Source organism: Eumetopias jubatus, unplaced genomic scaffold, assembly GCF_037043125.1.
Source record: "Eumetopias jubatus isolate StellerSeaLion01/CBP00866 unplaced genomic scaffold, mEumJub1_p1.0 scaffold_3, whole genome shotgun sequence".
Lineage (NCBI taxonomy): Eukaryota > Metazoa > Chordata > Mammalia > Carnivora > Otariidae > Eumetopias > Eumetopias jubatus.
Window position 1 is genome coordinate 113,148,119 of NW_028274809.1, and position 23,631 is coordinate 113,171,749.

At 40.9% G+C, this 23,631-nt stretch overlaps 1 non-coding gene across 1 annotated transcript; it reads right to left on the reverse strand.

The window, feature by feature from the left end:
* Window positions 1–7,076: 7,076 nt before the first annotated feature.
* Window positions 7,077–7,183, reverse strand: LOC114201136 (U6 spliceosomal RNA). The gene has a single exon (XR_003607590.1). It is a non-coding gene; the product is annotated as a U6 spliceosomal RNA (small nuclear RNA).
* Between the last annotated feature and the right edge of the window lie 16,448 nt (window positions 7,184–23,631).

The following is a 23,631-nucleotide window of genomic DNA, read 5'->3' on the forward strand; positions in this document are numbered from 1 at the left end:
CTGATGTCTGTCCTGGGTGTGGGAGGGGGAAGACAGTAAGAGTGTTATCTTGACCATTTTTGCATAACTGGGGAGTGTGGCCTTCCTCTGAGGTCAATGAAGAGCTATAAAAGTCTTCTGAGTGAGTGGGTGGGTAGAAACAGCGGCATAATAAAGTTGGTGGTCTAAGACCATTTATCTGATATCTGAGTGGAGGACAGAATAAATTAGGAGAGAAGTTTTGAGCAGAGAAGATTCACAAAAGGCAACTAAAGTGGGTTGAGTATGTGAAGATAAGATCCAGATGGAAGCTGTAGTCATAAGTCACAAAAAAGAGAGGTGAAGTTATAGGGCCTTTCAAAGGCAGAAACGCTAGGAACCAGCAACTGAATAAAGAGAGAGAAGTCATCAACAATGAGGAAGCAGTAAATACTGACCCAGAAGTGGGAAAAGGTAAGGAAGTAGAAACTGAGTGAAGGCAAGGAAGGGGCCTGTGCTAAGAACTGGTTTGAGAGACAGAAACAAGACTCTAAGGTTTTAAACATGTTGCCTTCGGGGCAAGTTTAGAGACCTACAAGAGTGGACCAAAAGAAGGTGATGCCCAAGAGCACCACCTGTGAACTTCCCTGGACTCTCCCTCTCTGTATCCTCACAGGCACCCAGTTCACAGCTTAGCCTGTTCCAGCAGCTCTTCCTCTCCTTGGTGGTGAGCAAACTTGCCAGTCCATCCTGTCAGTTTGGCCAAGGAAAGATTAGAGGAGAGAGTTTGGGGTTTCTTTGACTCTCCATAAGGACTTGCTTAATAGGGAGCACCTGAATTCACTCCCCCACAGTTCGCAGTCTGTGAGGGAGGGATACAGTGGGTATAAAAGCAAGTGGCTGTCAGCCTGCATGCCTTTCAGATCTACTGCCCACAAAGCTTTGCAGCTACCTTCAGAAAACTGCTTGACAGATATGAGCTATCCAGGGTCAGTTCTGGAGTCTCTCAAATGCTTAGCCATGAGGACCTGGAGGTGAGCAGAGGGGCTGCCTCACAGCCCAGTTGACAACATTAAAACTGAAGAAGATGAGAAGGGGTGACAAGGCTGCCATTGCAGGGGCTCACAGGGGCAAGCTGAACAGCCTCCACCCTACTCCCACCTATGGGCAGTGCTTCCTTCCCTGCAGAGGGACACCTGGGACTTCTGGCTGGAGGACAGGAGGAGTTGGCAGTGTGCCAGGGAAAACCACAGACCAGACTTGGCCCTGGTGGCAACTCAGCTCTTGGTGACAGCATCCTGGACAGTGGGGCAGTGCTTCAAGCTGCCTTTCTGCCTCCTGTGAGGTGGAATGTGCCCAAGCCTTTCCTACCCTATATCTGCAGATCCCATTTTCATTCCGCACAGTCCTTTGTGGCCTAGATAAGTCCTTCCCCAGGTCTGATGGGTTTTACTATACACAGCATAGTGGTTACTATCAGGACTCTGGAGTTGAAGAACCCAGATTTGAGTCTTGGTTGCATCTACCTAACCAGGTGACAGCTTGGCCTATAACTTTATGAGACATACTACTGTAACCTCCGTTTTACAAAGGAGAAATTAAGGTCCAGAAAAGTCAATAGATTGGCCCAGGTTGCACATGTGTTAAGTGACAGAACTAAGATTTGAAACCAAGCCCATCTGATTCTGAAAATGAGCTCTTAACCACAGTAGGCATTCTATAAACCAATGGCCCAAACTCCTCTTCATGGGAAATTTAAAAATCAAATAATAAATGTGTTTTTATGAGGAATTTTGGAAAGCACAATGAAAATGGTGATTAAAATCAAAAGTATGGCTCACACAAATTTAGAAAAATTGTAATTGAAGATAACATAATTTCTATGACAAGAAATTTTAGAGATATTTATTATGAGATCTCTTTTCTATGTTTTAGAAAAATCTTTTTATTACCATACTCTTAGAAATAACTTGAAGTGAGCATGATAAAGATTACTTCACGGTAAGCAGAAATTGCAACTATAAGAACCAAGATGGTTTATCTGATATTGATCTCTATAAATAAAACTGATTTAATTCTTAATTCAGTTAACTGATTTAAAATCATGAAGAACTGGAAATTTCACTATATTCTGAACTTGAAAAATGATGTCTCAAGGTAACAGTCATTTCTACAGATGGCTGGACTCAGTGTCACTAATGTTGCCAACTCTGTTTCCTGAGTTCATTTCACACTTTGGCACATTGATAGGGCAATAAGCACTAAGATTCAGAATAATGATTGAGAGACTTGCAAAATACTGGAGCAATTATGTGAAATTCAGTGTATGTTCAGTTCAGATTCTACATTAAAATATTTTATCAGAGCCTGACTCTTTAGAAATGTGGGTCCCATATGTGACATGGGTGGGATCTTCCTGGGGGGTCAGAGGGCCTACTGCCCAACTGGAGAAAAGCTGAGCAGTCACCTTCCATGACAGTTCTCAGGAATAGAATGGAATTTATCTGGACAGCCAGATGCTGGCACTGTCATTGCCTGAGGGCAGAGGCCAAATATGTCCAGGTTCCCAGCTGAAAAATGCACATTCTGCTTTGTAACCCTCTGGCCAAAGACCCCTCCAGTGGAGTTCAGCATGAAACCTGAGAGGGAATCCTCTACCATGTGCCACATCCTTCCCCAAAGGACAAAGTAGCCCTGTCCCTTCCCTGGTTTGGTGCCTTCTTGTCTGTAGCACTCAGTGATCACTGGCTCCTCATTCTGGTGTTTGTTTGGTCTTCTTACTCCCCCACGAGGTTGAAAAATTCTCTAAGATTCAGGACTCCAACTGTGGTTGACAGTGAGCCACTGCTTATTTAAATGAAATATTTATGTTTTTGAGACATTTTAGCCATATATTTACATCTAAATTTCCTAAGTAGGATGCAGAATCTGGCATTTTTAATTCTATAGTTTTTGCACATCATTCTCTGAGAAGGGTCTCAATGATACCAAGAACTGGGACTGAGTCTTGCATCTCTAAAATTAACTTCCAAATTCCATGAGAACAGGGACCACACCATGTATTTATTTAATCAACTCTGATTTAGGGATGTGGTATTTAAACCAATCTAAAAGACAGCGGCAGACAACCAGGCAAAAGATATGGGAAGCATATTCCAGGCAGAAGGAACAACCCTCAGAAAGGCCTTGCAGAGCAAAGGATGAAGAATATTTAAAGCTCTGAAAGCAGGCCCAGGTGGCCAGAGCAGCAAGCCAGTGGGATGAGGCCTGGAGATCGGCAGGGCAGACTGTACCAGGCCTGAGGTCACAAGTTGGGTCTTGACTTTTATCCTATGCACCTTGGAGGCACAGCCATCAAGGGTGAGTAATAGGGGCCAATTTTCAGTTTTAATAGATCAGTTGTAAATGAGAATGGAAAGCAGGCTCAAGAGTGGAGGCAAGCAGGCAGATTAGGAGTCAGAGCAGGGCCTAGTGGAGAGTAAGTAGTGACAGAGACTTTCCATGTATGCTAACCCTTCCTCTCAGTGCCTTACACAGAGTATGCACTGGCATATGGATTTACTGCAAATTGAGAATATGAAGTAATTCTACTGGCTGCTTTTCTACGAGATGAATAACTCTAGCTCGACTGCCTAGGATTTTCTTTTCCCTTTGGGAAGGTAATTCTGTGAGCTTCTTTCCTTTTTTAACATGAAAGCGATTGGGTATATCACGGAGCAAATAAAAACCTTGCAGGTACACATATATAATAGAAGTGGTTTGGAGATATAAAAATTTTGACTAATAGTTTTGGCATTTGCCATGCTGCCCTGCCCCCAACATCCAGTAAAACCACAAGCCTTGAAATACAAAGAGGTGAATGGTGATAAGAAAGCAGAGGCCTCAGAGGGGAGCCCCACCAAGGGACTTCCTGGACACTGGGGTCAGAGTGGGAGGCTATGTAGGTCGCAACAGTTTATCTCTGTAGAGTGTGCCTTGTCTAAGCCAAAACCTTCAGGATTGATGGAGTGAAGGCTATTGTGGGGAGAGAAAGCCTCGTGTTATGGGGTGGGTGTGGGATGCGGAATGAAGCAGAAATAGAATCTGCAGTGAGAACATCACCAATTTACCCAACCCCCACGTCGGAGAAACAAAGGGCCCTTTGGGGAGCAAATGTTCTGGCCCACCTCCTCTAGGGGAGTCTCTAGGTGTTCCTGGGCTGCCCGGCTGAAAGAAAATGGGTCTCCAGTCTTATCTGTTCTTTTCCCAGCCATCCGCGCACAAGGGATCTCTCCCCTTCCTTAGCCCAGACCTAAAAGGTCGTCGCCCCCAGACCCCAGACTCCCATCATCCGCGCAGGACACTGTGGGGTAAAGAGGGTGCAGACGCTGGTTCCTCCACTAAGCCTGTCCATCACGCGAAAGAACGCACAAAAATTCCCAAATCAACCCCCTTCTCCCCAAGTCTAAATCCTCGGCCTTTGCCGACTTACCCCTGGTGGCCGGGAGTGTCGCAATACGCGGCCTTGGCAGGGCCGGGAGCCGCGCCCGAGCCCAAGCCGCGCGCCGAGCTCAGCACCACGGTCAGCTCCTGGCGCCGCGCGCCCCCGCGGGGTGGGGGAGGAGTAGGGCCCGCGCCCGCTTACCGCGGCTTGGAGGGGAGGGCCGCTGTAGCAGGAGGCGGGCAGGCAAGGGTTAAGCCGCGGGAGGGCCCCGGAGTGGGGGCGGGGCCCGGAGCTTGTCAGCTGCTGAGTAGGCCCCGCACAGCAGGGGACGAGGTGAAATGCGCTGGGCCGGGGTGGGGGCTGCTCCCGGAGTACTGTAGCCTCGGTGCCACCCGGACCTCGGTGGGTCTCGCTTTGTTAGTATTTCTCCCCGTCTCTGTCCCTGTCTCCCCGTAAGGCTGTCGTTTTGCATCCCTCAGGCCTAGCTGCGGGTGCTGCCGTGACGTACAGCGGCGCAGTGGTCTTCCTGGCTCCCGACCGCATGCCTGCGCAGTGATCCGAAAGCCTTAGAGCGCGCAGGTGTGCGTGGCCTGATGCTCTCCGCAGCTCGTAGGGTCCAGGCAGATTTAACCCCAACCGTCTCGGAAGGGCTCCGTCACGCGGGGCCTAGGCTCCATTCCTACGCAGAATTCAGAGCTGGTTTGGAAGAAGGAGCTGGCCCATCTCGGGACGCAGGGCACAGTCTTACAGAACCTTCTTTATAGAGTGCCTTCCTTGGATCAGATTATATTATTTATGGGAACAAACAAGGCGCTTCCTTTAGGGCTACTCACTGTGTGAGGTCCGCTGTCCCTTTGCCCTGCAGCAGTCTTGGGAAGAGCAGAAACATTGTGGGAACTGTCTCCCCGCGGGGCTGAGGACAGAGGGCCAGCATGCTAGGGGAAAGGAATAAAGTATGGATTAAGTAACCCCTGTATGGCTCTGGGAGCAGTGCCAAGTGGGGGAAGGGGTGTGGGGTGGAGGGGGCGGGAGCACACAGCTGGTGTTGAGGAAGCTGCTGATTTCTCGGAGGTGGGGGGTGGGGGGAAGGGGCTGGAGATGGGGGTGGTGGTAAGGGGCTGATCCCACACAACAGGGGTGAATGCAGGCAGTGAGTGATGGAAGGAAGGACAGAGGGTCACCCAGTCCAGGCTTGAACTGAGGCCAGAAAGAGGTCTGGGCTAGGGCAAATGACAAAGGCCATGACTTTCTTGAGCCTGATTGGCTCCCTCCCTGCCCCCACGTCCAAAAAGACCCTGGACATAGGGTGTCCCACGTTGGTTTGGGCTGTCTTCGTCATAACCCATCAACCTTCTTTATAGTCACCTTGAGATTGCCTTACCCCAGAGTCAAGAGGGTTCCATTGATGTCCCCTCGCCCAGAGAGTATCTTCCACTGCCTTTGGATGAGCCTTTGCATCTGAAGAGTTTTTCTACCTGCTGACTGATGCAGCATGCATGACCCCAGATGTCCTCTCTCCCGGTGTTGGTGGTGTAGTCCTGACCTTTCCTGTCAGTTTCTGGCCATCAGAGTTCCCTTAGTCAATTCTTCCCCTATTAGGTAGAAACAAGGGCAGATCTATGTTTCATTGCAACATATACCCTGAATCAAGAATAGGACTCCCACAGACTCCATAGTGCTTACTAAAGTTAATAAACATTAGTTTCTTCTATTATGGTCTTCTCTCTTCTGCATTACAAGGACTTCATATTTTTCTTAAACTTTTCCCCTTTTGAGGATAATTACGGGCTTAACTTCTTCCAGTGAGTGATTATTGCTCTTTTTCATTCCAAATTGTCACCCTTTGGCCATTGAGAACTATGCTAAGCCATCTACTTTCGTCCTTTCAGAGAGTTTTAAAATATCCTTGATTTTTAAGAAACAAAACTATATGTATGTATAATTTATAATATATAATTTTTTTCTTCCCCAAAGACATGGGATCAGGTCTTCTCCAAGGACCCCTGGAAAGAGCTTTCATACCAGCATTTCCCAGTTGGGATATTACTGGATTATTTTTTAATAGTGTTCTATTGTAAACTTGCTTTATATTATTTTTATAATACACTTAGTTTTCTCATCGGGACTCACAACATTTTGGGGCTGTGGCTCTAACCCTTTTCTTTCCTGGCGTGGGCCCTTAGGGTTCTCTGCCCTTGCTCCCTGGTTACTTGATTGACCAGTGGGTCTCAGACCTTCTGGCCATAACCTTTGCTTTCTGACAAATTCAAAGGATTTCACCTGACGGTGAGCACAAATATGGCAGTAGCCTGTTAACTGCATCAGTCAGGGTGCAAAAATCCAGGTTTGCAGCTCAGTAGATCCTCAGAGAAGACTGGCAGGTGAGGCAGAGGGATCCTTTGCCCCAAGGAAAGATGAGAGTGCTGGGACTCTCAACTTGGAGAAGAAAGACTTCAAGAGCCACAATTTGGAGTAGGTGGCTGGGTAGGGAGGAGGGATGATGGCTCCAAGTATGGGTGTGGCAAGAGGCACCCTAGTACTCAGGCTAGTTCCCCTGCAGAAAGATGTCCTCCACAATCTCAAACAAACTAGCATTAGGGGTACAGTCACATGATGTGGCCTGCTGCAATGACTGGGTGGTTTCTTGTTCTTTCAAAAGTAACTGTATTTTGTTTTATTTTAAAAATTTAGTTTTAAAAATATGGAACACTTCATGAATTTGCATGTCATCCTTGCATAGGAGCAAAGTTAATCTTCTGTGTATCATTCCAATTTTAGTATATGTCCTACAGAAGTGAGCACAAAATTACCTATATTTTAAAACTTCCATCTTAAAAAAAATGTTTGTAGCTTTTTCTTTTCTAAAGTTCCGGTAAAATATATATAACATTGAATTTCCCATTCCAGTATTTTTTAGTGTACAATTCAGTATCATTAAGTCCATTCCCATAGTTATGCACCATCATCCCTATTTCCAAGATATTTTTATGACCCCAATAGAAACTCTACGAATTAAGAAAAAACTCCTCATTTGTCTCTCCCCCTAGCTGCTGGTAACCTCTATTCTACTATCTTTCTCTATGAAATTCACTGTTCTAAGTAATTCATATAGATGGAATCCTACAATATTTGTACTTTTGTGTCTGGTTTATTTCACTTAGCATTAGGTTTTCAAGGTTCATCCATGTTGTAGTATGTATCAAAATTTCATTCCTTTTTAAGGCTGAATAATATTACACTGTATGTATATACCACATTTTTTAATCCATTCTTCCCTTGATAGACATTTGAGTTGTTTCCACCTTTTGTCTATTGTGAATAATGCTGCTATAAACATTGGTGTATAAATATCTGTTCAAGTTTCAGCTTTCATGTCTTTTGAGTATGTATGTGGAAGTGGAATTGTTGGGTCATAATGGTAATTCTATGTTTAATTTTTTGAGGAACATTGTACTTTTTTCTACATTGTACTTTTTTCTACACCACTTTATATTCCCACAAGCACTGCCAAAGGACTCCAATTTCTCTACATTCTTACCAATTATTTATTTTCTGTGTTTTTGTTGTTTTTAAAAATAGTCATCCTAATGAGCATGAAGTGATATCTCATCATGGTTTGATTTTCATTTCCCTGGTGATTAGTGATATTAAGGAATTTTTCATGTAATTATCAGCCATTTGTATATATTCTTTGGAGAAATGTCTATTTAAGTCCTTTACAGATTTTTAAATTGTATTATCTTTTTTTCCTAACCGTATTGAGATATTATTGACCTATCTATATGGAAGTTTAGGGTGTACAACCTGATTATTTGATACATGTATATATGGCAAAACATCCCTCCACAATATTAGGGTGTAGTAGTAATATTTAAGGTTTACTCTCTTAGCAAATTTCTTATTTCTCCTTTCAAAATTTTATTTAAATTCAAGTTAGTTAGCATATAGTGTAGTATTAGTGTTAGGGGTAAAATTTAGTGATTCATCAGTTGCATATAACACCCAGTACTCATTACATCAAGTGCTCTCCTTAATGCCCACCACCTAATTACCCCATCCCCCCTCCTACCTCCCCTAGAGCAATCCTCAGATTGTTCCCTAGAGTTAAGAATCTCTTATGGTTTGCATCCCTCTCTGTCTTTATCTTATTTTATTTTTCCTTCCCTTCCCCTATGTTCATCTGTTTTGTTTCTTAAATTTCACATATGAGTGAAATCATATGGTATTTGTCTTTCTCTGACTGACTTATTTCGCTTAGCATAATATCCTCTAGTTCCATCCACCTCGTTGCAAATGCAAGATTTCCTTCTTTTTGATGGCTGAGTAATATTCCATTGTATATATAACACTTCTTCTTTATCCATTCATCTGTCGATGGACATCTTGGCTCTTTCCACAGTTTGGCTATTGTGAACATTGTTGCTATAAACATTGGGGTGTATGTGGCCCTTCGAATCACTATGTTTGTATCCTTAGGATAAATACTTAGTAGTGCAATTGCTAGCTCAAAAGGTAGCTCTATTTTTAACTTTTTCAGGAACGTCCATACTGTTTTCCAGAGTGGCTGCACCCCCACCAACAGTATAAGAGTGTTTCCCTTTCTCTGCATGCTCGCCAACATCTATTGTTTCCTGAGTTGATCATTTTAGCCATTCTGACTGGTGTGAGATGGTATCTCATTGTGGTTTTGATTTGTATTTTCTCTGATGCCGAGTAATGTTGAGCATTTTTTCATGTGTCTGTTAGCCATTTGTATGTCTTCTTTGGAGAAATGTCTGTTCATGTCTTCTGCCCATTTCTTGACTGGATTTGTTGTTTTTTGGGTGTTAAGTTTGGTAAGTTCTTTGTAGATTTTGGATACTGACCCTCTATTTGGTAAGTCATTTGCAAATATCTTCTCCCATTCTGTCAATTGTCTTTTAGTTTTGTCAAAAGTTTCCTTTGCTGTCCAAAAGCTTTTTATCTTGAAGAAGTTCCAAAAGTTCATTTTTGCTTTTGTTTCCCTTACCTCTGGAGACATGTCTAGTAAGAAGTTGCTGTGTTGAGATCAAAGAGTTTGCTGCCTATGTTCTCCTCTACGATTTTGATGGATTCCTTTCATCCATTTTGAGTTTAACTTTGTGTATGGTGTAAGAAAGCTGGTGACATCACAATGCCACACTTTAAGCTGTATTACAAAGCTGTAATCATCAAGACAGTATGGTACTGGCACAAAAATAGACACATAGGTGAATGGAACAGAATAGAGAACCAAGAAATGGACCCTTAACTATATGGCCAATGAATCTTCAACAAAGCAGAAAAGAATATCCAATGGAAAAAAGACAATCTTTTCAACAAATGGTGTTGGGAAAATTGGACAGCCACATACAGAAGGATGAAACTGGACCACTTTCTGAGCAACTTTCAAGTATATATACCATATTGTCAGTTATTGTCACTATACTGTACATTAGATCTCCAAAGTTATTCATCTTATAGCTGGAAGATTGTATCCTTTGACCAACACCTCCCTATTTCCTCCACCCTCCCATCCCCTGCCAACCACCCTTCCACTCTCTACTTCTATGAATTCAGCTTTTTAAGATTCTGCATACAGGTGAAATGATACAGTATTTGTCTTTGTCTGACTTACTTCACTTAGCACTCAAGATCCATCCATGTTGTCACAAAAGGCAGAATCTTCTTCTTTATATGGTTGAATAATATTCCATTGTGTTTATATGTATATATATATATATATATGTATACACATATGTGTGTGTACATATATATACACACATATTGCTTATCCATTCATCCATTCATGGACACTAAGGTTGTTTCCATGTCTTGACTATTATGAATAATGCTGGAATAATGCTGGAATGGGGTATAGATGTATTTTTGAGATAGTGTTTTCATTTCCTTTGGATATACCCCAGAGGTGGAATTGCTGGATCATATGAAATTCCATTTTTCCTTTTTTGAGGAACCTTCATACTCTTCTACATTGTGGATGCAATAATTTATATTCCCATCAACAGTATACAAAGGTAGCATTTTCTCCACAGCCTCTCTTCTCTCCTCTTGCTGTGTATTGTCTTTTGATAATACCAATTCTAACAAGTGTGAAGTGATATCTTCTGGTTTCATTGTGAATTTTCCTGATAATTAGTGATGTTGAACACGTTTTCATGTTTGTTGGCCATTTCGATCTCTTCTTTGGAAAATATCTATTCAGTTCCTTTACCCATTATTTTTTATTTTTTATTTTTGCAATACATGTTTTATTGTTATGTTAATCACCATACATTACATCATTAGTTTGTGATGTAGTGTTCCATGATTCATCGTTAGTGCATAACACCCAGTGCTCCACGCAGAACGTGCCCTCTTTAATACCCATCACCAGGCTAACCCATCCCCCCATACCCCTCCCCTCTAGACCCTCAGTTTGTTTTTCAGAGTCCATCATCTCTCATGGTTCATTTCCCCCTCCGATTTACCCCCCTTCATTCTTCCCCTCCTGCTATCTTCTTTTTTTTTTTAACATATATTGCATTATTTGTTTCAGAGGTACAGATCCGTGATTCAACAGTCTTGCACAATTCATAGCGCTCACCATAGCACATACCCTCCCCAATGTCTATCACCCAGCCACCCCATCCCTCCCACCCCCACCACTCCAGCAACCCTCAGTTTGTTTCCTGAGATTAAGAATTCCTCATATCAGTGAGGTCATATGATACATATCTTTCTCCAATTGACTTATTTCACTCAGCATAACACCCTCCAGTTTCATCATTGCAAATGGCAAGATCTCATTCCTTTTGATGGCTGCATAATATTCCATTGTGTATATATACCACTTCTTCTTTATCCATTCATCTGTCGATGGACATCTTGGCTCTTTCCACAGTTTGGCTATTGTGGACGTTGCTGTTATAATCATCGGGGTGCTCGTATCCCTTCGGATCCCTACATTTGTATCTTTGGGGTAAATACTCGGTAGTGCAAATACTGGGTCATAGGGTAGCTCTATTTTCAACTTTTTGAGGAAACTCCATACTGTTTTCTAGAGTGGATGCACCAGCTTGCATTCCCAACAACAGTGTAGGACGGTTCCCCTTTCTCCGCATCGCTGCCAACATCTGTCATTTCCTGACTGTTAATTTTAGCCATTCTGACCGGTGTGAGGTGATATCTCACTGAGGTTTTGATTTGGCTTTCCCTGATGCCGAGCAATGTTGAGCACTTTTTCATGTGTCTGTTGGCCATTTGGATGTCTTCTTTGCAGAAATGTCTGTTCATGTCTTCTACCCATTTCTTGGTTGGATTGTTTTTCTTTGGGTGTTGAGTTTGATAAGTTCTTTATAAATTTTGGATACTAGCCCTTTATCTGATATGTCACTTGCAATTATCTTCTCCCACTCTGTCGGTTGTCTTTTGGTTTTGTGGACTGTTTCTTTTGCTGTGCAAAAGCTTTTTATCTTGATAAAATCCCAATAGTTCATTTTTGCCCTTGCTTCCCTTGCCTTTGGCGATGTTTCTAGGAAGAAGTAGCTGCGGCTGAGGTCGAAGTGGTTGCTGCCTGTGTTCTCCTTTAGGATTTTGATGGACTCCTGTCTCACGTTTAGGTCTTTCAACCATTTGGAGTCTATTTGTGTGTGTGGTGTAAGGAAATGGTCCAGTTTCATTCTTCTGCATGTGGCTGTCCAATTTTCCCAACACAATTTGTTGACGAGACTCTCTTTTTTCCATTGGACATTCTTTCCTGCCTTGTCAAAGATTAGTTGACCATAGAGTTGAGGGTCCATTTCTGGGCTCTCGATTCTGTTCCATTGATCTATGTGTCTGTTTTTGTGCCAGTACCATACTGTCTTGATGATGACAGCTGTGTAATAGAGCTTGTAGTCCGGAATTGTGATGCCACCAGCTTTGCTTTTCTTTTTCAACATTCCTCTGGCTATTCGGGGTCTCTTCTGATTCCATACAAATTTTAGGATTATTTATTGCATTTCTTTGAAAAAAGTGGATGGTATTTTGATGGGGATAGCAATGAATGTGTAGATTGCTCTAGGTAGCATTGACATCTCCACAATGTTTGTTCTTCCAATCCATGAGCATGGAATATTTTTCCATTTCTTTGTGTCTTCCTCAATTTCTTTCATGAGTATTTTATAGTTTTCTGAGTACAGACCCTTTGACTCTTTGGTTAGATATATTCCTAGGTATCTTATCATTTTGGGTGCAATTGTAAATGGGATCAACTCCTTGATTTGTCTCTCTTCTGTCTTGTTGTTGGTGTATAGGAATGCCACTGATTTCTGTGCATTGATTTTGTATCCTGCCACTTTACTGAATTCCTATATGAGTTCTAGCAGTTTTGGGGTGGAGTCTTTTGGGTTTTCCACATAAAGTATCATGTCATCTGCAAAGAGAGTTTGACTTCCTCTTTGCTGATTTGGATGCCTTTGATTTCTTCTTGTTGTCTGATTGCTGTGGCTAGGACTTCTAATACTATGTTGAATAGCAGTGGTGAAGTGGACATCCCTGCCACATTCCTGACCTTAGGGGGAAAGCTCTCAGCTTTTCCCCATTGACAATGATATTCGCTATAGGTTTTTCATAGATGGCTTTTATGATATTGAGGTATGTACCCTCTATCCCTATACTCTGAAGAGTTTTGATCAAGAAAGGATGCTGTACTTTGTCAAATGCTTTTTCTGCATCTATTGAGAGGATCATATGATTCTTGTTCTTTCTTTTGTTAATGTATTGTATCACGTTGATTGATTTATGGATGTTGAACCAACCTTGCAGCCCAGGGATAAATCCCACTTGGTCATGGTGAATAATCCTTTTAATGTACTGTTGGATCCTATTGGCTAGTATTTTGGTGAGAATTTTTGCATCCATGTTCATCAAGGATACTGGTCTGTCATTCTCCTTTTTGATGGGGTCTTTGTCTGGGTTTTGGGATCAAGGTAATGGTGGCCTCATAAAATGAGTTTGGAAGTTTTCCTTCCATTTTTATTTTTTGGAACAGTTTCAGGAGAATAGGTATTAATTCTCCTCTTAATGTTTGGTAGAATTCCCCTGGGAAGCCATCTGGCCCTGGGCTTTTGTTTGTTGGGAGATTTTTGATGACTGCTTCAATTTCATTAGTGGTTATAGGTCTGTTCAGGTTTTCTATTTCTTCCTGGTTCAATTTTGGTGGTTGATACATCTCTAGGAATGCACCCATTTCTTCCAGGGTTCTCTAATTTGCTGGCATAGAGTTGCTCATAATATGTTCTTATAATTGTTTGTATTTCTTTGGTGTTGGTTGTGATCTCTCCTCTTTCATTCATGATTTTGTGGATTTGGGTCCTTTCTCTTTTCTTTTCGATAAGTCTGGCCAGGGGTTTATCAATCTTGTTAATTCTTTCAAAGAACCAGCTCCTAGTTTCGTTGATCTGTTCTACTGTGCTTTTGGTTTCTATTTCATTGATATCTGGTCTGATCTCTATTATTTCTCTTCTCCTGCTGGGTTTAGGCTTTATTTGCTGTTTTTTCTCTAGCTCCTTTAGGTGTAAGGTTAGGTTGTGTATTTGAGAGACCTTTCTTGTTTCTTGAGAAAGGCCTGTATTGCTATATACTTGCCTCTCAGGACTGCCTTTGCTGTATCCCAAAGATTTTGAACAGTTGTGTTTTCGTTTTCATTGGTTTCCATGAATTTTTTAAATTCTTTAATTTCCTGGTTGACCCATTCATTCTTTAGTAGGATGCTCTTTAGCCTCCATGTATTTGAGTTCTTTCCGACTTTCCTCTTGTGATTGAGTTCTAGTTTCAAAGCACTGTAGTCTGAAAATATGCAGGGAATAATCCCAATCTTTTGGTACCAGTTGAGACCTGATTTGTGATCTAGGATGTGATCTATTCTGGAGAATGTTCCAGATGGGCACTAAAGAAGAATGTGTATTCTGTTGCTTTGGGATGGAATGTTCTGAATATGTCTGTGAAGTCCATTTGGTCCAGTGTGTCGTTTATAGTCTTTATTTCCTTGTTGATCTTTTGCTTAGATGATCTGTCCATTTCAGTGAGGGGGGTGTTCAAGTCCCCCACTATTATTGTATTGTTGTCAATGTGTTTCTTTGCTTTTGTTATTAATTGCCTTATATAATTGGCTGCTCCCATGTTAGCGGCATAGATATTTACAATTGTTAGATCTTCTTGTTGGATAGACCCTTTAACTAGGATATAGTGTCCTTCCTCATGTCTTATTACAGTCTTTGTTTTAAAATCTAATTTGTCTGATATAAGGATTGCTACCCCAGCTCTCTTTTGGTGTCCATTAGCATAGTAAATTGTTTTCCACACCCTCACTTTCAATCTGGGGTTGTCTTTGTGTCTATAATGAGTCTCTTACAGACAGCATATCGATGGGTCTTTTTTTTTTTTAATCCAATCTGATAGCCTGTATCTTTTGATTGGGGCATTGAGCCCATTTACATTCAGGGTAACTATTGAAAGGTATGAATTTAGTGCCATTGTATTGCCTGTAAGGTGACCGTTACTGTATATTGTCTGTATTCCTTTCTGGTCTATGCTGCTTTTAGGCTCTGTCTTTACTTAGAGGACCCCTTTCAATATTTCTTGTAGAGACGGTTTTGTGTTTGCAAATTCCTTTAGTTTTTGTTTGTCCTGGAAGCTTTTTATCTCTCCTTCAATTTTCAATGACAGCCTAGCTGCATATAGTATTCTTGGCTGCATATTTTTCTCTTTTAGTGCTCTGAAGATATCATGTCAGTCCTTTCTGGCCTGCCAGGGTTCTGTGGATAGGTCTGTTGCCAGTCTAATATTTCTACCATTATAGATTACATATCTCTTCTCCCAAGCTGATTTCAAGATTTTCTCTTTTTCTCTGAGATTCATAAGTTTTACTATTAGATGTCAGGGTGTTGACATATTATTATTGATTTTGAGAGGGGTTCTCTGTGCCTCCTGGATTTTGATGCCTGTTTCCTTCCCCACATTAGGGAAGTTCTCTGCTATAATTTGCTCCAATATACCTTCTGCCCCCCTCTCTCTCTTTCTTCCTCTTCTGGGATCCCAATTATTCTAATGTTGTTTCGTCTATGATATCGCTTATCTCTCGAATTCTGCCCTCGTGATCTAGTAGTTGTTTATCTCTCTTTTTCTCAGCTTCTTTATTTTCCATCATTTGGTCTTCTATATCACTGATTCTCTCTTCTGTCTCATTTATCCTAGCAGTTAGTGCCCCCATTTTTTATTGCACTTCATTAATAGCCTTTTTGATTTCGATTTGGTTAGATTTTAGTTATTTTATTTCTCCAGGAGGGGTTTCTCTAATAACTTCCATGCTTTTTACAAGCCCAGCCTAGTATCTTTAAAATCATGATTTTGAACTCTAGGTCCGATATCGTACTAATGTCCGTATTGAGTAGGTCCCTGGCCGATGGTACTACCTCTTGTTCTTTTTAATGAGGTGATTTTTTTTCGTCTTGTCATTTTGTCCAGACGAGAATAGATGAATGAGAGAACAAAATGCTAACAGGTTAACAATGTCTTCAGCAAATATACTCTATACAAATCAGAAAAGACCTGAAACCAGGGAGAAGAAAGGGAAAGAAAAAAAAAAGAAAAAGAAAAATATAAAAACAGAGCAAAACAAAGAAAAAGCAGAATATGATCAAATATGATCAGGCTAGTGCATAGATCAGTGCCACACAGTAGATTTTGGGTGTATTTTGGTCTGTTAGAAGAAAGTGCCTCCTAGAATTTTAAAGAAGGAAAGACTTATATGTACAAAATAAGGGTTGACACAATGAAGGGATGGAAGATGACTGTATAGATGAAAATTATAAAAATTTTATAAAAGGAATTGAAAAGATAAGTTGTTTGAAAAAAGAAAGAAGATTTAAAAAAGAGAGAGAGAGAAAAAAGGGGGGGGAATGTGATCAGGCAGGAGACTAGAACAAAGCCATACACTAGTGATTTAGGGTATAATTTGATCTGTTAGAAGAAACTGTATCTCAAAATTTTAAAGAGAGAACAACTTATATATATATGCCAAAAATAAGGGTAGCTACTCTGAAGGGATAGAATATGACTCTAAAAATGAAAAATAAATTTTTTTTTTCAAAAAGGGATTGATAAGATGTTGGTTGAAAAAGGGAAAAAGAAATAGTCCAAAAAAAACAGTTAAAAAATTAACTTTGAAAAACTAATGAATCATAGTAAAAAAAAGTCATGAATTCTATGTGCAGTATTCCCCTAGTGCTCGAGTTCTCCCGTTCTCCTTGAATGGTAAACTTGGTCTTGGCTGGCTGTTCGTGCTGATCTTCTGGGGGAGGGGCCTGTTGCCGTGGTTCCCAAATGTCTTTGCCAGAGGCGGAATTGCCCCGCCCTTACTGGTCCCGGCTAAGCAATCGGCTTGGGTTTGCTTTCGGGAGCTTTTGTTCCCTGCAAGCTTTCCGTACAGCTTTGGAGGACGAGAGTGAAAATGGTGGCCTCCCAATCTCCGCCCAGAGGAGCCGAGAACTTGGGGCCCCGCTCCCCAGTGTGCCCCCAAAGAAAAGCAGTCAGTCACTCCCGTGTCCCCGGTCTCCGGCCACACTCCGTGTTCACCCGGCCTGCTACCAAGTGCCTCTATCTCTGGCACCCGACTCAGTGTGGAGTCTCCAAACCCAGCAGATCCCTGCGGTGTGCTCCTGTGCCACTCCTCCCGGGGGAGGAAGGGGAGTATCCCCGCATCTGCCGCTTGTTGGGTCCCTGCGGGAGAAGCAGTGGCCCAACTGTGTCGCCGATCACAGTTTATGGCAACCCCGAGCCGAGAGCCCGCACCTCGGCTCCGTCTCTGCAGCTGGCTTCCCTGCTCCGATACCTGGGAGCTCTGCCGCACTCAGGCACCCCTGGTCTTTCTGTGACCCCGAGGGTCCTGAGACCACACTTTTCCACGAGGGTTCCACCCCCGCTTAGCCACTGGAAGGACGTCCCTCAGCGGAGCCAACTTCTAAAAGTTCCGATTTTGTGCTCCGCGGCTCTATCACTTGCCAGAAGTGGCCGACGGAGGCCCCCTCCCCCCGCCGTCTATCCTCCCGAATATCGCCTCGGATTCACTTCTCCACATGTCCTACCTTCCAGTAAGTGGTCGCTTTTCTGTTCAGAGAGTTGTTGCTATTCTTCTCTTCGATCTCCTGTTGAGTTCGTAGGTGTTCATAATGGTTTGATCCCTATTCAGCTGAATTCCTGAGACCAGAGGAAATCCAGGTCTCCTACTCCTCCGCCATCTTGCTCCGCCCCCATGGCCTTACATTTTGTTGATTATTTCTTTTACATGGCATTGCAGAAGATTTTTAGTTTGATGTAGTTGCACTTTATTATTTTGCTATTGTTGCTTGTGCTTTTAGCATCATATTTTAAAATCATTGCCAAGACCAATGTCAAGGAGGTTTATCCCCTGTGTTTTCTTCTGTGAGTTTTATAATTTCAGGTCTTTTTTTTTTTTAAGATTTTATTTATTTGACAGAGAGAGACACAGCAATAGAGGGAACACAAGCAGGGGGAGTGGGAGAGGGAGAAGCAGGCTTCCCGCCAAGCAGGGAGCCCAATGTGGGGCTTGATCCCAGAACCCTGGGATCATGACCTGAGCTGAAGGCAGACCCTCAACCACTCAGCCACCCAGGCGCCCCTCTTTTTTTTTTTTTTAACTAGGCTCCACACCCAGTATGGGGCCCAACCTGAGGCTTGAACTCAAGACAGACCTTGAGATCAAGACCTGAGCTAAGATCAAGGGTCCAACACTCAACTGATTGAGCCACCCAGGTGCCCCCAGGTCTTATATTTAAGTCTTTAATCCATTTTCAGTTAATTTTTATGAGTCGTCTGAGATAGGGCTCCAGTTTCTTTTTTCTGCATGTGAATATACAGTTTTCCTAACAACATTTATTGAAGAGATTATTCATTCCCCCACTGAGTATTCTTAGCCCCCTTGTCAAATACTAGCTGACTGTATATGCATGGGTTTATTTTTGGCCTCTTAGTTCTGTTCCATTCATCTATGTGTCTGTTTTTATGCCAGTACCATGTTATTTTGATTATTATAGCTTTGGAATAAAACTTGAAGTCAGGAGGTGTGATGCTTTCAGCTGTGTTCTTTCTCAGGATTTTGGCTATTTGGGGTCTTTTGTGGTCCTTTGGAGTTTTAGGATTGTTATTTCTGTTTCTGTTGAAAAATGCCATCAGAGTTTTGATAGAGATTGCATTAAATCTATAGATGACTTTGAATAGTATGGATATTTGAACAGTATTAATTCTTCCTCCACAAATATAGGATATTTTCCCCTTTATTTCCATCCTCAATTTTTTTCATCAATGTCTAGTAGTTTTCAATGTACAGATCTTTTACTTCCTTGGTTAAATTTATTCCTAAGTTTTGCATTATTTTTGATAATGTAATTGTTTTATTTATTTTTTTCAGGTTGTTTTTAGTGTAGAGAAGTGCAACTGATTTTTTTGTGTGTTGATTTTGTATCCTTCAACTTTACCAAATCTGTTTATTAGTTCCAACAGTGTTTGGTGGAGTCTTAGCATTTTCTATGTATATCACACCATCTGGAAACAAAGACACTTTTACTTCTTCCTTTCCAGTTTGGATTCCTTTTATTTCTTTTTCTCACCTAATTGCTCTGCCTCAAATTTCCAGTTCTATGTTGAATTAGGAGTGGAGAGAGTGAGCACCCTGTCTTGTTTCTGATCTTGGCAGGAAAGTTTTCAATCTTTCACTGTTGAGTATGATATTAGCTGTGTGCTTGACATATATGGCTTTTATTATATTGTGGTATAGTCCTTTATATCCATTTATTCAGCATTTTGATCCTGAAAGGATGTTGAATTCTGTCAAATGCTTTTTCTGCATCTATTGAGGTGACCTTATGATTTTTATTTTTCATTCTATTAATGTGGTGTATAACATTTATTAATGTGGTGTATAACATTTGTGTATTGTGCTTATTTGAGAGTGTTCCCTCCTTTTTAATTTTATGGAAGAGTTTGAAAATAATTGACATTGATTCTTCTTTAAGTGTTTGGTAGAATTCATCAGTGAAACCACCTTGGGCTTTTTTTGTTGGGAGCCTTTTTTTGTTTTTATTTAAAATCAATTTAATTAATTAGTGTATTATTAGTTTCAAAGATAGATATATATATCTATATCTATCTATATATATATAGATACATATAACACCAAGTGTTCATTATATCAGGTGCCCTCCTTGGTGCCCATCCCTCAGTTACCACATCCCTGCACCCACCTCCCTTCCAGCAATCCTCAGTTTGTTCCCTATAGTTAAGAGTCTCTTATGGTCTGTCTCCCTCTCAGATTTTGTCTTATCTTATTTTTCCTTCCTTTCCCCTATATTCATCTGTTTTGTTTTTTAAATTCCACATATGAATGAAATGGTATGGTATTTTTCTTTCTCTGACTTATTTCACTTAGCATAATACAATCTAGTATCATCCACGTTGTTGCAAGGGGCATGATTGCCTTCTTTTTGATGGCTGAAAATATTCCACTGTATATATATAACACTTCTTGATCCATTCATGAGTCAATGGACATCTGAGCTCTTTTCACAGTTTGGCTATTGTAGACATTGCTGCTATAAGCATTGGGGTGCATGTGCCTCTCTGAATCACTATGATTTTATCCTTTCCATAAATACCTAGTAGAGCAATTGCTAGCTCAAAGGGTAGCTCTATTTTTAACTTTTTCAGGAACCTCCATACTGTTTTCCAGAGTGGCTGTACCAGCTTGCATTCCCACCAACAGTATAAGAGAGTTCTCCCTTCTCCAACATCCTCTCCAACATGTTTCCTGAGTTGTTAATTTTAGCCATTCTGAGTGTGTCAGGTGATATCTTATTATGGTTTTATTTGTATTTCCCTGATGCCAAGTATGTTGAACATTTTTTCATTTGTCTGTTGGCAATTTGTACATCTTCTTTGGAGAAATGTCTGTTCATGTCTTCTGCCCATTTCTTGAATGGATTTGTTCTCTGGGTGTTGAGTTTGGTAAGTTCTTTTTTTTTTTAAGATTTTATTTATTTATTTGAGAGAGAGAGAGAGAGACAGAGGTAGCAAGAGAAAACAGGAGTTGGGAGGAAAGTGTGAAGCAGGCTCCCCGCCGAGCAGAGAGCACAATGCAGGGCTCGATCCCAGAGTCCTGGGATCATGACCTGAGCCTAAGGCAGATGCTTAACCAACTGAGCCACCCTGGTGCCCTGAGTTTGTTAAGTTCTTTATAGATTTTGGATACTAGCCCTTTATCTGATAAGACATTACAAATATCTTCTCCCATTCTGTAGGTTGTCTTTTAGTTTTGTCAAAAGTTTCCTTTGTTGCGCAGAAGCTTTTTATCTTGAAGAAATCCCAAAGTTCATTTTTGCTTTTGTTTCCCTTGCCTTTGGAGATGTGTCTAGCAAGAAGTTGCTGTGGCTGAGGTCGAAGAGGTTGCTGCCTGTGTTCTCCTCTAGGATTTTGATGGAGTCCTGTCTCACATTTAGGTCTTTCATCCATTTTGAGTTTATTTTTGTGTAGGGTGTAAGAAAGTGGTCCAGTTCTATTCTCCTGCTGTGGCTGTCCAATTTTCCCAACACCATTTGCTGAAGAGACTTTTTTTCCATTGGATATTCTTTCCTGCTTTGTCAAAGATTAGTTGATCATAGATAGAGTTGAGGGTCCATTTCTGGGTTCTCTATTCTGTTCCATTGATCTATGTGTCTGTTTTTATGCCAGGACCATGCTGTCTTGACGATCACAGCTTTGTAAAACAGCTTGAAGTCAGGCATTGTGATGCCCCCAGCTTTGGTTTTCTTTTTCAACATTCCTTTGGCTATTTGGGGTCTTTTCTGGTTCCATACAAATTTTAGGATTGTTTGTTCCAGCTCTGTGAAAAATGTTGATGGTATTTTGTAAGGGATTGCATTGAATGTGTAGATTCTTTGGGTAGCATAGATATTTTAACAATATTTGTTTTTCCAATCCATGAGCATGGAATGTTTTTCCATTTCTTTGTATCTTCCTCAACTTCTTTCATAAGTGTTCTATAGTTTTCAGAGTATAGAGCTTTACCTCTTTGGGTAGGGTTATTCTCATGTATCTTATGGTTTTTGGTACAATTGTAAATGGGATAGATTCCTTGATTTCTCTTTCTTCTGCCTCATTGTTAGTGTATAGAAATGCAACTGACTTCTGTGCATTGATTTTATATCCTGTCACTTTGCTGAATTCCTGAATGAGTTCTAGCAATTTTGGGGTTGATTCTTTTTTGCAAATTAAAATGCATATTAAAACACATGTATTTATTTAACAAACCAAGATTTGTTAGTGCTCAAGCAAGCAAGGAACAGACGCACAGGCTTCCACTAATAATGTGTTTCTTGAATGTCTTGACCAAAGAGCTTGTCTCTATAACCTTTCAAAATACTTTGTAAGGTCAGCATTATTTTATATTTAACAGCATTAAGTATAAGGAAAAATAATCTAATAATTCCTTCAGGTGTTCTTAAGGCTGTCTTGATCTAAGGGAACGTTTTAATTTGCAAAATGAGTATTACTGATTCTTTTGGGTTTTCAATATCGAGTGTCCTGTCATCTGGGAAAAGTGAAAGTTTGATTTCTTCTTTGCTGATCTGGATGCCTTTTATTTCTTTTTGTTGTCTGATTGCTGCGGCTAGGACTTCCAGTACTGTGTTGAACAACAGTGGTGAGAGTGGACACCCCTGTCATGTTCCTGACCTTGGGGGAAAAGCTCTCAGTTTTTCCCCCTTGAGGATGGTATTTGCTGTGGGTCTTTGGCTTTTATGATATTGAGGTATATTCTCTCTATCCCTACCAGGATTTTGGTAAAAATCCTTTACCAAGAAAGGATTTGTATTTTGTCAGATGATTTTTATGCATTTATTGAGAGGGTGATATGGTTATTTTCCTTTCTTTTATTATTGTGGTGTATCACATTGATTGATTTGTGGATGTTGAATCACTCTTGCAGTCTAGGAATAAATCCCACTTGGTTGTGGTGAATAATCCTCTTAATGGACTTGGGTCCTATCAGCTAGTATCTTGATGTTTTGCATCCATGTCCATCGGGGGTATTGGTCTATAATTCTCCTTTTAGATGGGGTCTTTATCTGGTTTTGGGATCAACGTAACTCTAGCCTCATAGAATGAGTTTGGAAATTTTCCTTCCATTTCTATTTTTTGCAACAGCTTCAGAAGGAAAAGTATTATTTCTTCTTTAAATGTTTGGTAGAATTCTGCTGAGTGGCCAGCTGGCCATGCACTCTTGTTTTTTGGGAGATTTTTGATTACTGGTTCAATTTGTTTGCTGGAGTCTGTTCTGGTTTTCTATCTCTTCCTGTTTCAGTTTTGGTAGTTTATACCTTTCTAGGAATGCATACATTTCTTCCAGATTGCTTAATTTCTTGGCATTTAATTGCTCATAATATTCTCTTACAATTCTTTGTGTTTCTTTGTTGTTGATTGTGATCTCTCCTCTTTCATTTATGATTTTCTTCGTTTTGGTACTTTCTCTTTTCTTTTTGATAATTCTGGCTAGGGGTTTATCAATCTCACTAATTTTTCTAGAACCAGCTCCTAATGTCTTTGATCTGTTCTACTGGTCTTTTTTTTTTTTAATTTCTATATCATTGATTTCTGCTCTAATCTTTATTATTTCTTTTCTCTTGCTAGATTTAGGCTTTATTTGCTGTTCTTTTTCCAGCTCCTTTAGGTGTAAGGTTAGGTTGTGTATTTGAGATCTTTTCTAGTTCTTGAGCAAGGCCTGGATTGCCATATACTTCCCTCTTAGGGCTGCCTTTGTTGCACCCCAAAGGTTCTGAACTATCAGGTTTTCATTTTCATATGTTTCCATGTATTTTTTAAACTCTAATTTTCTGTTGACCTATTCATAATGTAGTAGGATGGTCTTTAACCTCCATGTATTTGTGTTCCCTCCAAATTTTCTCTCGTGGTTCAGTTCAAGTTTTAAAGCATTGTGTTCTGAAAATATGCATGGTATAATCTCAATCTTCTGGTACTGGTTGAGACCTGATTTGTCACCCAGTATATGATCTATTCTGGAGAATGTTCCATGTGCCCTCGAGAACAATGTCTATTCTGTTGCTTTAGGATGAAATTGTCTGAATATATCTGTGAAGTCCATCTGGTCCAGTGTGTCATTCAAAGCCCTTGTTTCCTTGTTG